The sequence below is a fragment of the Arvicola amphibius genome, chromosome 17 (genome assembly GCF_903992535.2).
Source record: "Arvicola amphibius chromosome 17, mArvAmp1.2, whole genome shotgun sequence".
NCBI lineage: Eukaryota > Metazoa > Chordata > Mammalia > Rodentia > Cricetidae > Arvicola > Arvicola amphibius.
In genome coordinates, this window is record NC_052063.2 from 13,116,827 (window position 1) to 13,129,905 (window position 13,079).

A 13,079-nucleotide genomic window follows, 5' to 3' on the forward strand; every position below is an offset into this window, starting at 1 on the left:
GAATGTCTTTCTATATATGTGTAGTATTTACTGGTTGATTAATAAAGTTGTTTTGACCAATCGCTTAGCAAAGTAAAGCCAGGTAGGAAATCTGAACAGAGATATATAGAAAGAGTGAGTGGAGTCAAAGAGATGGCATGTAACCACAAAAAAAAAGCCAGAACATTACAGGTAAGTCACAGCCTCATGAAAATATATAGAGTAATAAAAACAGGTTAATTTAAGATGTAAGATCTATCTAGGAATGTGCCTCAGCCATTGGCCAAACAGTGGTGTAATTAATATAGTTTCTGTGTGATTATTCAGGTCTGGGTGACTGAAAAATAAAAGGGCAGTCCCTGTCTACAGATAGCTATGCATCTAAAACCCCAAGCCTGAAGAATAGAGATATACCTATCTGTAGATAGGTATACAAGAGATGCCTGGAGGTTACTGGCCACCTAGCCACCTACTGATGTGCTCTATATTCAGAAGTAAGATAGCTTGTCTCAAACAGACAAAAACAATGAAGAACTCCCTCTGTCTCTTTGGTACACACACACACACACACACACACACACACAAAACCGTACCATAAACTACAAAAAATAAATTGGATGAGCCTTTGTGCACCAATTTGCCCCAAATTTTTTCTACAAGAAAATAGAGAAAATGTAATATATTTTAAATAAGGTAAGGGTGTGAGTCATTTAAAATATCTTTCTCAGACAGATCATGAACTATCTGAACCACTGCTTCTTGTACATGTGTCCCCACAAGTCACCCTGCTAGGTTTCTATATTCTGAAATTTTTTTCTTTGATGTTGCTTTTAAAATAGGTTTTTTCCAGTTTTAAGACACTGATGATTCCAGACTACAACAAACACGTCTCATGATTTGAATGCTGAATAGCTTTCTATTGCTACCTCACACTGAGTCAATACTATATCCATTCAACATTACAGTTTTAAAAAATCATTTTAAGAAGAGAATCAGTAGGAATAGTTGTAACACAAGCTGGATGCTTGCTCTAATATATTTTAATTTTTTCAATCTGTTTAAATTTGATTGGAGATATTGACTCTCTCAGTAAGTTAATGTGAATACATTTGTAACATGTAAGAATTGTTTTATGTTCTTTTTTACATGTTTCAGACATTAACTGACATGTATGGAGCTATTAGTGCTATTGATGTGGACATGCTTTCACCGTCTCACAAGGCATTTGAAGTATCTATGGCGGAGAATTCTTACCTATAGATATATGTTCCACACGTAGTTTAATTCTATTAATTTAAAATGTTTGCCTATATAATTTGCTATTTCTCAAAATGCTTCAATTACCTTATATCTTTAACATTTACCGTAACTAAACACCAAAGTCAGAAATTCAATGCTCCGAATGCAGTCAGGGGGTTTGTATTTTGTTAACTTCTTATTAATGGTAGGATCCCCTTAAACTTGGAGATCATAATGGCACTACCAAACTGCAGTTAAGATGAAGTTAAATGGTTTTTGTGTTCTGGCTTTATGTCCCACCGTTTTTTCCAAAGTCAGTATTCTCACTTTTAAAAGTAAGTAAAATGTCAAGGCTTTTCTCTCTTCTTTAAAATATTATGTGGTTCCAAACTACTTTCTGCACAAATATTTAAATAGAAAACACTGTTAATGAAACTGACTGCTTTTCTTAACTGCTATATCTTATATGCACTGAAAAACTTAAATTCCCTAGCTCGATATACATCTGCCACCTAGTGGCCATGATGCACATGGCCCGTGGGAGACAGCTGTGCCACTTCTAGGAGCATTTTTGAAAGATACATCACAGATGGGACGGGTCACCTATGTGTCAGTCGCCATGAACTAACAACATATGCATGGGGATTAAAACAAATTGTCGCACCTTAAGCTTCTGATAATTGTGGACCTCCTAATTTAATTTTAATTAATAAACAGCTCATTCATTCATGAAAGAAGAAACAATAGCATATTAATACATATAAAATAATCTGGTTGTGTTGGCAAAATGCACTATTATTATATATTTATTTCAATATATTGCTATGTGATTCTGGTTTTTTATCTTATCCGGAAGATAAGATAAAGAAAAAAGATAGATGCTTTGAAAAATCCTTAGATTTGTGTATTTTAGATTTCTGTACAGGTTATAATGCAGTTACAATAACATTATCTACTTATATTTTATCTAAAGCATTTTCACAGTGAACCTGTTGAATCTCTTTTGACATAGAGGCCACTAATTATCATGGTTTTTTATCACTGACAGTGTATTTGTTTTGTTTTAATGGTGCCAGTAAGGAGGACAATTAACAAATTTGTGGTTTATATGCTTAGATATGAAATCCAAGTTGCTAAGCTATATAATGTTTCATACCTTCATCTTAAGAGTTAAGAGTAACAGTATGTGTTCCTTCTTTGGCTTAGTTTTGAGAGAGAGAGAGAGAGAGAGAGAGAGAGAGAGAGAGAGAGAGAGAGAGAGGGGAGAGAGAGAGAGAGAGAGAGAGAGATGTGTGCCGGCAACACATAGGACCTGAACATCATTTAATTCATTGATGGAGCCAGTCACTAACTAGAGCAACAGCTTACTAAGGAAAGAAACAAGCTGCTGGTCTGTTGCTGGTCAGACACACTGAGAGTAACTAAGATCTTTATAACAGCCCTAGTTCCAGCTCTTTGCAGCTGTTTAGATAGTAATTGGAGAACACACATGTCCCTGAGATGGAGTTTGTGTGCCTACATCATTCTTAGTAATGCCTTCAGCTCAGAGTCCCTTGGAAGAGCAGACACTACTTTTCCATGGTCTTCATTTCTGCTTCACGGATACTTTGTGAGTCAGAGTCAGTTGTCTATGATTCTATTCCTTCTCATAAAATCTATAGGGCAGAGAGTGGATCATCTGTTTCCAGTGTAGAATCCTGTAATGTTATCAGTGTTTATGGAGAATAGAGAAACTAAAAGGAATGTATGAAACAACTGGTGGCCATTAACTAGTTCTGACAGAGGACCAAAAATGACTTAAAATGACTTCTTCCAGCAGAAACTAAATCCACTTGGTTAAGGTAGCACAGGGAATTGTAGGTGTGTGTGGGGGGGTGCCAACTACATCTTTGCCATTTCCAAAGCCTCCTCTCTTAGTATGGTCCTTGTAAATAAACAGATTTTTACAGGAAATAAAAATAACATCTGTAAATATAAGGAGCAAATTCTTGGCTCCACAATCTTGGTGACCAATGACCAATACTGGAATCATCAGGAAAATAGCCCTCTTTGACAATGCATGGAGCAACATTCCTTCCCAGAATGCATACAAAAAGACATGTTGATGTTAAAGTTTCTGAAATAAAACTTTCAATCAACACTTACTTTATTCTATGTTACCTTTATCAAACTCTTAACTTGGGTGGAACTTGATACTACTTATACATTCTGAACTCACTAATAAAAAAGGTCAGAGTCTACGGCATGGACAGGCTCTGTGTGAGCCTTGTCAGTTTGGTTGCTCACCTTCCTGGACCTGGGGGGAGTTGGGAGGACCTTGGACTTAACATAGTGTAGGGAACCCTGATGGCTCCTTGGCCTGGAAAGGGAGAGAGTGGGGGTATGGGTGGAGGTGAGGGGAGGAAAGGGGGAGGGGAGGAGATGGAAATTTTTAATAAAAAAATGAGAAAAAAATGATAATGGGAATTCATGAATAAAGTTTATTAAAAATAAGTAGAAAAAAGTAAATAAAATCACCAATAAATGTTAAAAAAAAACTACTAAAAGATTTGGCCTTGGCTGGATGGCTACTGAATGTCAGATTGGAAGCCAGTGCTCTGTTGGCTAACATCATTAGCTGCACTCTGAAGTGGAGAGGATTTGAATAAAATGTTACAGTCACTTCAGATTGTTCAAGGACACAATTTTCCTTTAATATTTAAAGCCATGAGTATTTAGTTATACTGCGTATTGCAATGCTGTCTTTGCAAAGTGCTGAGTCTCTGTTATTGAAGTCCAAGGGTTTATGATAAATTATTTATAGGATGAGATATTTTAGAGAGAGAGAGAGAGAGAGAGAGAGAGAGAGAGAGAGAGAGGAGAGAGCAGAGTGCCAAATTGTGCTGGCACATCATTAAGAAAGTTATCATGGCCTCTTTCTTCGAATATGAAAGTAGAGCGATCATTCTAATTGAGAAGTCCTTAATTCTCTAAATTAATTCACTAATGAAAGTGGATGAAAATGGAGAATTTCTGGCTCCCAGGTGAAAGGAGTCATGACTCTATAGAAAAAAAAAATAAAATCCAGCATAAAAAGTAAACATTGTATCATCAGAAAATCAGAAAAGACAGAGCATGAGGAAAATTCAAAGTGTATCAACCGAAAAATGTTTGGTCTGCGGAAAGAATCAGAAATTACAGTAGAAAGTATTAAAATTTAAAATTTAATGTGCTGCATTTTCTTGTATCTTGCACACTGAAGGTACCCTGTGCTTCCTAGACCTACTAATTACCAATTGAAGTCTATAAATTCATCTTCACTTATGCAATCATGTTTTCTTTTCCATAACTAAATTAACCACCATTCCCTAAAATTATATGCATATACAGCACTTTTGAGCATGTGTGTATGTATTCATATACGTATACAAAATTTAATAAGCAAATGCTTACCATTGGTCTATCACCGCCTCTTGGTTGGCTATGGAAATTACTAAGGTAGCAACAATTACCAGAAAGATACTCAGAGTAATTAATATCTTATTGGAATTATAGTCTTCTGCACTAGTTCCATTTCTTAAATACCTCTCATTGTGTAGGAAGACTATATTTTCATAAGGTTATATATTTTGTTAATAAATACTTAAAGGTCACAGCTAACTTGGGGACCTATGCATTAATTAAATTGCACATTCTGCTACGTGTCTCTACTAAATGATAGGAATTAGTTTATAATTTATGGAGTAGCCAGGATTATGTTCAGAACATTTTACCAATAGTTATATGAACAGTAATAGCCCAGAATACAGGCCAAAGAGCACCCCATAAATGGCTAAATTGAAAAGTAATAGGCTCTGTGTCGTGGGCTTATCATTTACTTAGTAGGGACAATCTCTGGGCAGGATGTGACCTCACAGTAGGGAGTGTGACCAAATGAGAATGAGTATGTCTCATGTCATAACCCTCGCAGCTCTGCTTTCCTCTCTTTAGACTTTTGCCTACTCCACAATTCTCCTATAATAATACTCTGATCATTAATACATTTAATATCTACCCATCACAAGGTATCTATTAGCCGGAGTTTTGTAAAAATATAAATGAAAGAAGACACAATACATTTATTCATAAAAGATTCTGACAAACAATGGGTAAAGGCCTTAGGAAAAATAAGCTCAGTTCCTTTTTTAAAAATACTGTATTTTTTCTTTTAAAAGGCCACATTCGTATGAAGTATTTTTCATAACATTCTACTACTATTCAGTTCCAATTTCCCATAGGAGACAATAGTTTGACCCTCTCCCAACTTTTTGTTCATTTTTTTGATATTAATAAGTATGAATTTATTTAGTGTTTTTCAGATGTGTGTGATAGTGTGGCCATTCACAAGGTATGGGCTTAGCAATACCCACATCCTTGAAGAAGTATAATTTTCCTTCCTATAGGTGCCAGTGACTGCCCATAGCTCCTCTGCAAAGAGTAAGACTTTGGAGACCTCTCACTATTCACTCAGTTTGGAATTTTACCTGGCTTAACCGTGTGCGGATAATCATAGCTTCTCTGAACTGTTGTGTTCAACAGCTACGTCATGTCCAGAGGTCAGCATTTCAACACTCTTTTTCTACCTTTCTTCTGGAGTGTTCCCTGAGCCTCGTGGTTACATATACTTACCACTTTGACTGCTTATTAGTCCTTGTACCAACCACTACCACCAGATTAAGAAACTTCTCTAACCGAAGCTGAGTGTCACACAAATCCATGGGCAGAAAGAAGGCAATTTGACAGCATGACCCTTTAACAAAAACATCAAAAGCAGGCTCCCCACTAGGGCCTGTAACCTGCCTAGTTGTAATGGTATATTGTTTGTATTTCTTGCCTGAAAACCAGAGGCAAAGCTAAAGTCACTAGAGGTCAGACAATGGTGGCACACACATACCTTTAATCCCGGGGTTCGGGAGACAAATGGATCTTTGAGTTCAAGACCACCCGGGGCTACACAAGAACAATGTAGAAAGAAATCCAGGTGGTGATGGCTCACACCTTTATTCCCAGTCCTAAAGAGTCACATACCTTTAATCCCAGCATTAGAGGGATTATAAAATGGGAGGAGAGAGAGGCCTAGTCTGCTTAGTTTACAGTTGCCCAGTCTTGGGAGAAGAAAGACTTCCCTGCTGTCTTAGCTGCTTTGCTTCTCCAGTTTTCAGTTTGAACCCCAATTTCTGTCTCTGAGTTTTTATAATTCATTTTACGTTCATGGGCTTTTGACGAGGATTGTAGAACTAGGCATGAAATCCCTCGTGCGGAACAGGTCTCACAGCCCATTGGAAAACCGTTGTTATCACCATAAACAATGCGCTATGCTTGCATCAGCGGGTACATCTTGCCCATAGGGTCAGTACCAGAGCAGGTAGGGCCAAGCATTGGGCAACACCATTTGTGATTTTTTTTTTCTCCTCAGCAGGCCATACAGCGCCTTCTGTCATTATGTTTTCTGTCTAGCATGAGGCTAACTTCTGACCTGCATCCAAACTCAGTGGTGTTTTCAGTATTAGGGTCTTATCACACAGTTAAGGTAGGCAAACAGTTGCCTGTATTGTTTGCGTGACTCTGGGTACTTCTAGGACCAATTTGTAGGAAGGTATCCTGTGTCTAGCTCTGAGATTTTCATATAATATTCCATGTCTTCTGGGAGCACCTCTGTCTACCCTTACAGGATTGTTCAAATTCTTGTATATAATATTTTTGTTATGTTATAAAATTAATAGGTTTCTGTAAGGTTTCTTCATTTATACCTAATTTAGACTAACCCATACTTACCCTCTTTTCCTCCAAGTTACCCTATCCCATGAAACCTTTAACACAGATGTACCCCCTCCTTTTTCCTTTTATACCACCTATGTTCTAACAGTGCTCCCTAACTAGTTTTTACCCATGGGTTAGAAGATCATAGATTCCATACCTCTCCACATGCCTCTTTTATTTCAGCAAGGCCTTCCCAACCCCTTCATTTCCCATACCCATCATATTTGAATTTTTTTTGGACCCAGTACTCCACTTCTCTTTCATTTTATTCAAATTTCCTATCTCTTCCTCCCTAATGATTACCTTCATACCCATGGTGGCCCATTTCTGGTTTCCTGGCTTCAACATGTACTTCATTTCAAATATATAATAGATTTGAAGCTATGATCCATATATGGGAGAAACCGTGAAATGTTTGTGTTCAGGGACCTGAGTGACCGTATACAGTAAAATTTTGTTAAGATCCATCACTGAACTGCGCTCCATATTTTTTTTACATTTAATTTTCCATTGTGTACAAGTACAGCATTTTCTTATCTATTCATTGCTGATGGGCAGTCTATTCATCCATTGATAGACATCTTGGTTAATTCCATCTCCTAGCTCTTAACGTACAAAGCCATAAAGAACATGGAAGTGTCAATATCTAAACAGTAGGTTATTAAGTCCTGGGGTGTATGTCCAAGTGTAATATAACTATGTCATAAATTCTATAATTCCTGAGCTGATGAAAAGTCATAATCCATGAACAGTGGAGATGGCTAAGGCCATATAGTGCTTATGGCACAAGCATGGGGAGCTGAGTTCAAATCCCATCTTCTATGTAAAAAGCCACGCACACAGTGGGTAGTCAGAACCACAGGGTTGGGTGTGCTGATACGGCGATTTTTGGAGCTCCCTGGCCAGCTAGTCTTTGCCGAGTTAATAAGCTCCAGGATCAACAAGGTGTTCTGTTTTGAAAACTGTCATAAAGAATAACCAGAGAAGACACCAGGTGCAAGCACCTGTCATCCACATTCCCATAGGTATGCTACAGTCATATGACCAGGCCATCACAGGCTAATTGCGCATACACACACATAACACAGAAATGAAAATCTACGATCAACTACCAGCAACTCTCATCTAAAAATTCTGTGATTCCTAACACAGCATCAACTTTGGATCTGTGGAAAGAACTCAACTTTTGATATTAGTACCTTTTTCAAACAGGATATTCCCGCTTTAGCTGGCAAGCCACTATTTAAGTTCTCTACTCCTTTGCTGCTTTCTTTCAATATCTTTTATCTGTAAGAATCATGTTAATATCAGTACATGAATGATATGCTGTGTTTAATATGCATTCAAAAATTTCAAGTTCCTCTGAAACAGCGATTAAATGTCTTAAACAATTCATAGACATGCTCAGTTTATAGAAGAAATAAGTTTAAGGTTATCCATTATTAAGGTTTCATTCACACAGATTTTTTTTAATACATTGGCCGCTTCAGACCTTTCAATTGGTCTGAAGGTATCGATCAATATTCCCTGATGCTTTTAAATCACAAAATTTGCCCTAAACACAATGCTTAATCTTGTAACAATTTATACTTATTTTCTAAAAATATCTATTTAAATTACTTTGCTTGATATAAAAGAAGACATGAGAAAGCAATTCCTGGCATGTAAACAAAAGCTATATGCAGGCCGAATGATAAGAATAGACACAAAACGGTGCACACATGCTTTCTAGGCCCTAGAGGTATTCTGTGCTATTGAGAAGAGTCAACTCACTTATTGCAATGTGGTATTCAGTCCCTATTTTTTTCTTCTTATGTGTCTCATTGGAATTAAGCAGCAGGTGGTGCATTGCAGATGTAGCGTTGGCTCTGTCAATTTCCCCTAGATGGCGATCTTTTCCAAGAAGCTATAAAGCCACATACAGTCACTATTTTTTCTTCCCCACTTTGACTTGAGCTAGCGTCAACACAAAAACCTTACACTAACTACTGTCCTGACGTCTTGAGGAGGGGCTACAATTTTGAGACACAATATGAGCAATATGATTTTGAAATTTTTTCTTGATTTTTTTTTCTGAAACCGTCAAGACGTGTGTTACTCTAAAACCTTAAATATGAAATATAAGAAAAGATATTTCAGTAGCATTTATTCTGAGATTTTTTTTGGTTAATTATGGAAAAGGCTGTGAAAATTATACTTGAATGTTAGTTTCCGGGATAAATGCCATGGATCTTTTTATAAATCGTGCAGTGTTTATTAGGCTCTTTGGATTGGCAGTGGGTTTCTCATGCTGGCCTCTGTCAGTCTTTAAAAACATTTTATTGCATTTATTGTGTGTGGGGGGGAGACAGAGAGAGAGAGAGAGAGAGAGAGAGAGAGAGAGAGAGAGAGAGAGAGAGGAGAGACAGAGACAGAGACACAGAGAGAGAGAGACAGACAGATGGACGGACAGACAGGGAAAAAGAGGGGTGAGAGAGGGGTTTGTGGGAGGTGGTGAGAGCACAGTTTGTGGGTTCTTTCCCTCCACTATGTGTGTGCGTTTAGGGGATGGAACTGTCACCATGTCAGCAAGCACATTTAGCTCCTGAACCATCTCCTGAGGTCCTCCATTGCTCTTTTGTGACCTTTCTTTCATGTGCTCAATTTCAGCTGAATTAGGAGACGTCCTTACTTTGGTCAGGCTGAGCCCGCTTACGTTTTCTGTTTTTCCATGGTGCATTGAAAGGAAAAAGACAACAGTATATAAAGAAGTCAAACCACTTAGAAGTAGTGGTAATGTGGAATAAAAACCTGCATAAAACTTAGATAAATAAGATATTTCTTTCCTTCTGAGTGTCTCCCCAGTTCAATAAAACTCTCCTAAGATACCCCACATACTCGATATTTACAGGCCTCACCTTGTCTTCCTTTGCATTGCAACTTCACCCCATTATTTTAGCCTTGTTTTTCAATTTTCCATTGTTCCACCTAAGGCTTTAACCATCAAGAGCTGTGGAGTCTGCCAAGAGGAAGGATGGCTGTAACTTCTCCTAAACCTGGTATATAGTGCTTTGATGAATCCTATAATCCTTCATGGGGTGGGGCAAATTTGAATTAAAGTCACAGTGTTTTTATAGTTATTTGCAAGGAGACTAAACAAATATTATATACTGAGCATCCAGAAAGCAAGAAGTACAACCTCTATTTTCTAGATAAACCTTAAAAGAAACTAGGGTCATTCATCCCAGTTTAAAAGCTGGTAGCTGAAACTGAGGTACCAAAAGCTGTTTGTTTTGTTGCCTAGAACTCACTAGGATTGTGTTGTATCCAACCTCATAATGTGAATACCAGCCCGACTGGTCTGTAGTCTCAGCACTTGAGAAGTAGAAGCAGGAGACCCATGAGTTCAGGGCCATGCTCTGTCACGCGGTGAGTTCTAGGCCACCCTACAGTTAAAATTTCTGTAACATTTTAAAAAGTAAGAGACCAAATAAAATAATAAAAGTGGAATATAACAAAAATGAACCTAAGGTCATTGCTCTGCTGTGGCCTCCACCTGTACAACCAAACTTCGAAGCTCCCTCTGCATTCAACATAAGAAACTGCTTCAGATTCAAAGTGAAATTTCTATGCATAGACCATTGGAAAGGATTTACCAAACCAATTCATAGGAACCTTTCAGCTTTTCTGTCTTGATCCCTGAGCAGGCCTTTGCCAGTAAAGATGACCATTGGGGTTTGGTGTGCCCATGAAAACTTTGGCCTGGTTCCATTTGGAACTTTGACAGGACGTCCTTATTGTCTCTCACAAATGCTTCCTTGGCAACTTCTCAGAATGTGAAGTTCCTCAGCCCCCACAACTTCAATGTGGTCATCCATCCTCTCTATGATCCCTGATGAGTGTTCTAACTGCTCACTGGCACCTTTCTTCCGGGTCTTCTCTGTGAAATATGGGCACCTCATGACAGGCCCAGAGATACGGTCTGTAAGGTCCAGCACAAAATGCCAATGCTGTATGTATGTGCAAGTATAATGCTGTATTATTTGTGTTTTAATAAATAAAACTTGTCTGAAGGTTAGTGCAAAGCAACCACATTAGTTAGACATACCGGCCAGGCAGTGGTGGAACACACCTTTAATCCCAGCAGCCATAGAGGCCAGGCAGTGGTGTTGCATGCCTTTAATTCTAGCACTAGAGAGAAATATAAAATGAGAAAAGATAGGTCTGAATCTCAGTCTCAATCTGAGGATTCAATGAAGGATGACCCATTTTGGTCTGAGTTAAGAGCCAGTGATTGGCTGCTTTGCTTTTCTGATCTTCAGGTTTTAATTATTCATGGCATACAAGAGTAGGGGGAAAGCTTTTCATTTCTTCTGTAATTTATCCCATGATTAAGAGAAAATGACGAATGCCTTGTTTCCATGTGAATGGAAATGAACATAGACAGGCAAATGCAAACCTCCCAGAAGCCTGTGTCTGGTCCACAACTCCAGCTGCCCGCTACGCCACTTCCCCACCACACACAAAAGAGAGGGGGGGGTGAGAAAGCATATATACAGAGATAAAGCGTATATACACACGCACACACACACACGTGAAATGAGATGCTCTGGCAAGCGATGAAGACAAGAAGGCATAAGAGGTAAGTTCTGATGTTCTAGCACTTTCTCCACCGTTTGATCAGATATCACTTCCAACACCAAAATCAAATATAATATTGTCAGGAATTTCAAGAGAAGGTTCCAAGAATATGAGCCCCAAGTCTAGGGTCCAGTCCAGAAGAATGAGGCTATGTCTAAGGAGGCTATGTTAAAGGGTATCAAGAACATGTTCAAGCCAGACTAGCCCCTTTCAAGATGCTTCTCCAGAATTCTCTCTCATTGCTGTGCTCTGCTCTCTGTTTTCCTGGATTAGATGCTCCCCAGAAACACTGACTGCCTTGAGAGCTTGCTATGTATGCTGGATTTATTCTGTTATGGTCATGAGAATGATGCCTGCCTTTAAAGTATTCCTCCAACCTTCATGTAAACGAGCTGTATGCCATGTTGGTTCCCTTAACTTCTTTTCACCCGTCAGCCCGCTGTTCACTGCCCGCCCCTAATATTTTCATCTCCTCTCCAAGTGCTTTCTTCCTCTTCACTGTGCTGACCACCCAGAGTGTGTTGACATCACAGGCCCCTTGGCCCCCAGCCCAGTGCTCTTCAGTTTTCACCAGTGATTGTGAGATCATATCTTGGGCCTTTCTATATCAAGGATCCCCTAGACCAGTGGTTTGGTTCTCAACCTTCTTAATGCTGAGACCCTTTAATACAGCCCCTCCTGCTGTGATGACCTTCAACCATAAAATTATTTCCCTTGTTCCTTCATAATCATAATTTAGCTACTGTTATGAACTGGGATGTAAATATCTAATATGTAGGAGATCTGATATGCAACACTTGTGAAAGGTCAGTTGATATCCCAGAGGGGTCATGACCCACAGGTTCAGAAGCACTGCCTTAGACAAATAAAACATCCAATGTAAACTCCATAATGAGATTCTCTTTTTTCCTTTAGTTTAGTTTAGTTTTTTTCTACCTCTTCTAAAAAAAAAATAAGTTTGTAGGAAAGAGAAATGGGTTCATTGGATATAGAAGCATGATAGTTATTTCCTTTTGAAGATTAAACTGCCACACATAAAATTGTCTGGTGCCAACTATATCATAGTTTTGCAGTGGATTTTATGACTTTAATTGGTGTAGATTTAATTGTGTTGCTTTCATTGATTATTAAAGAAACTGCCTTGGCCTAGTTGATAGGGCAGAACTCAGGTAGGTAGGGAAGACAGAACAGAATTCTGAAAGGAAGAAAGCAGATAGAGCCGAGCAGCCATGAAGCTGGCAGGTCAGACATGCTGAATCTTTCCCACTAAGCCGTGACCTCATGGTGACATAGATTATTAGAAATGGGTTGAAGCAAGATGTGAGAGTTAGCCAATAAGAGACTAGAGCTTATGGGCCAAGCAGTAATTTAATTAATACAATTTCCGTGTGGTTATTTCAGGGGTTAAGCTATCTGGGCAGCAACATTTAATAGTATTAACAGAGTCCAAAAATCATACATAT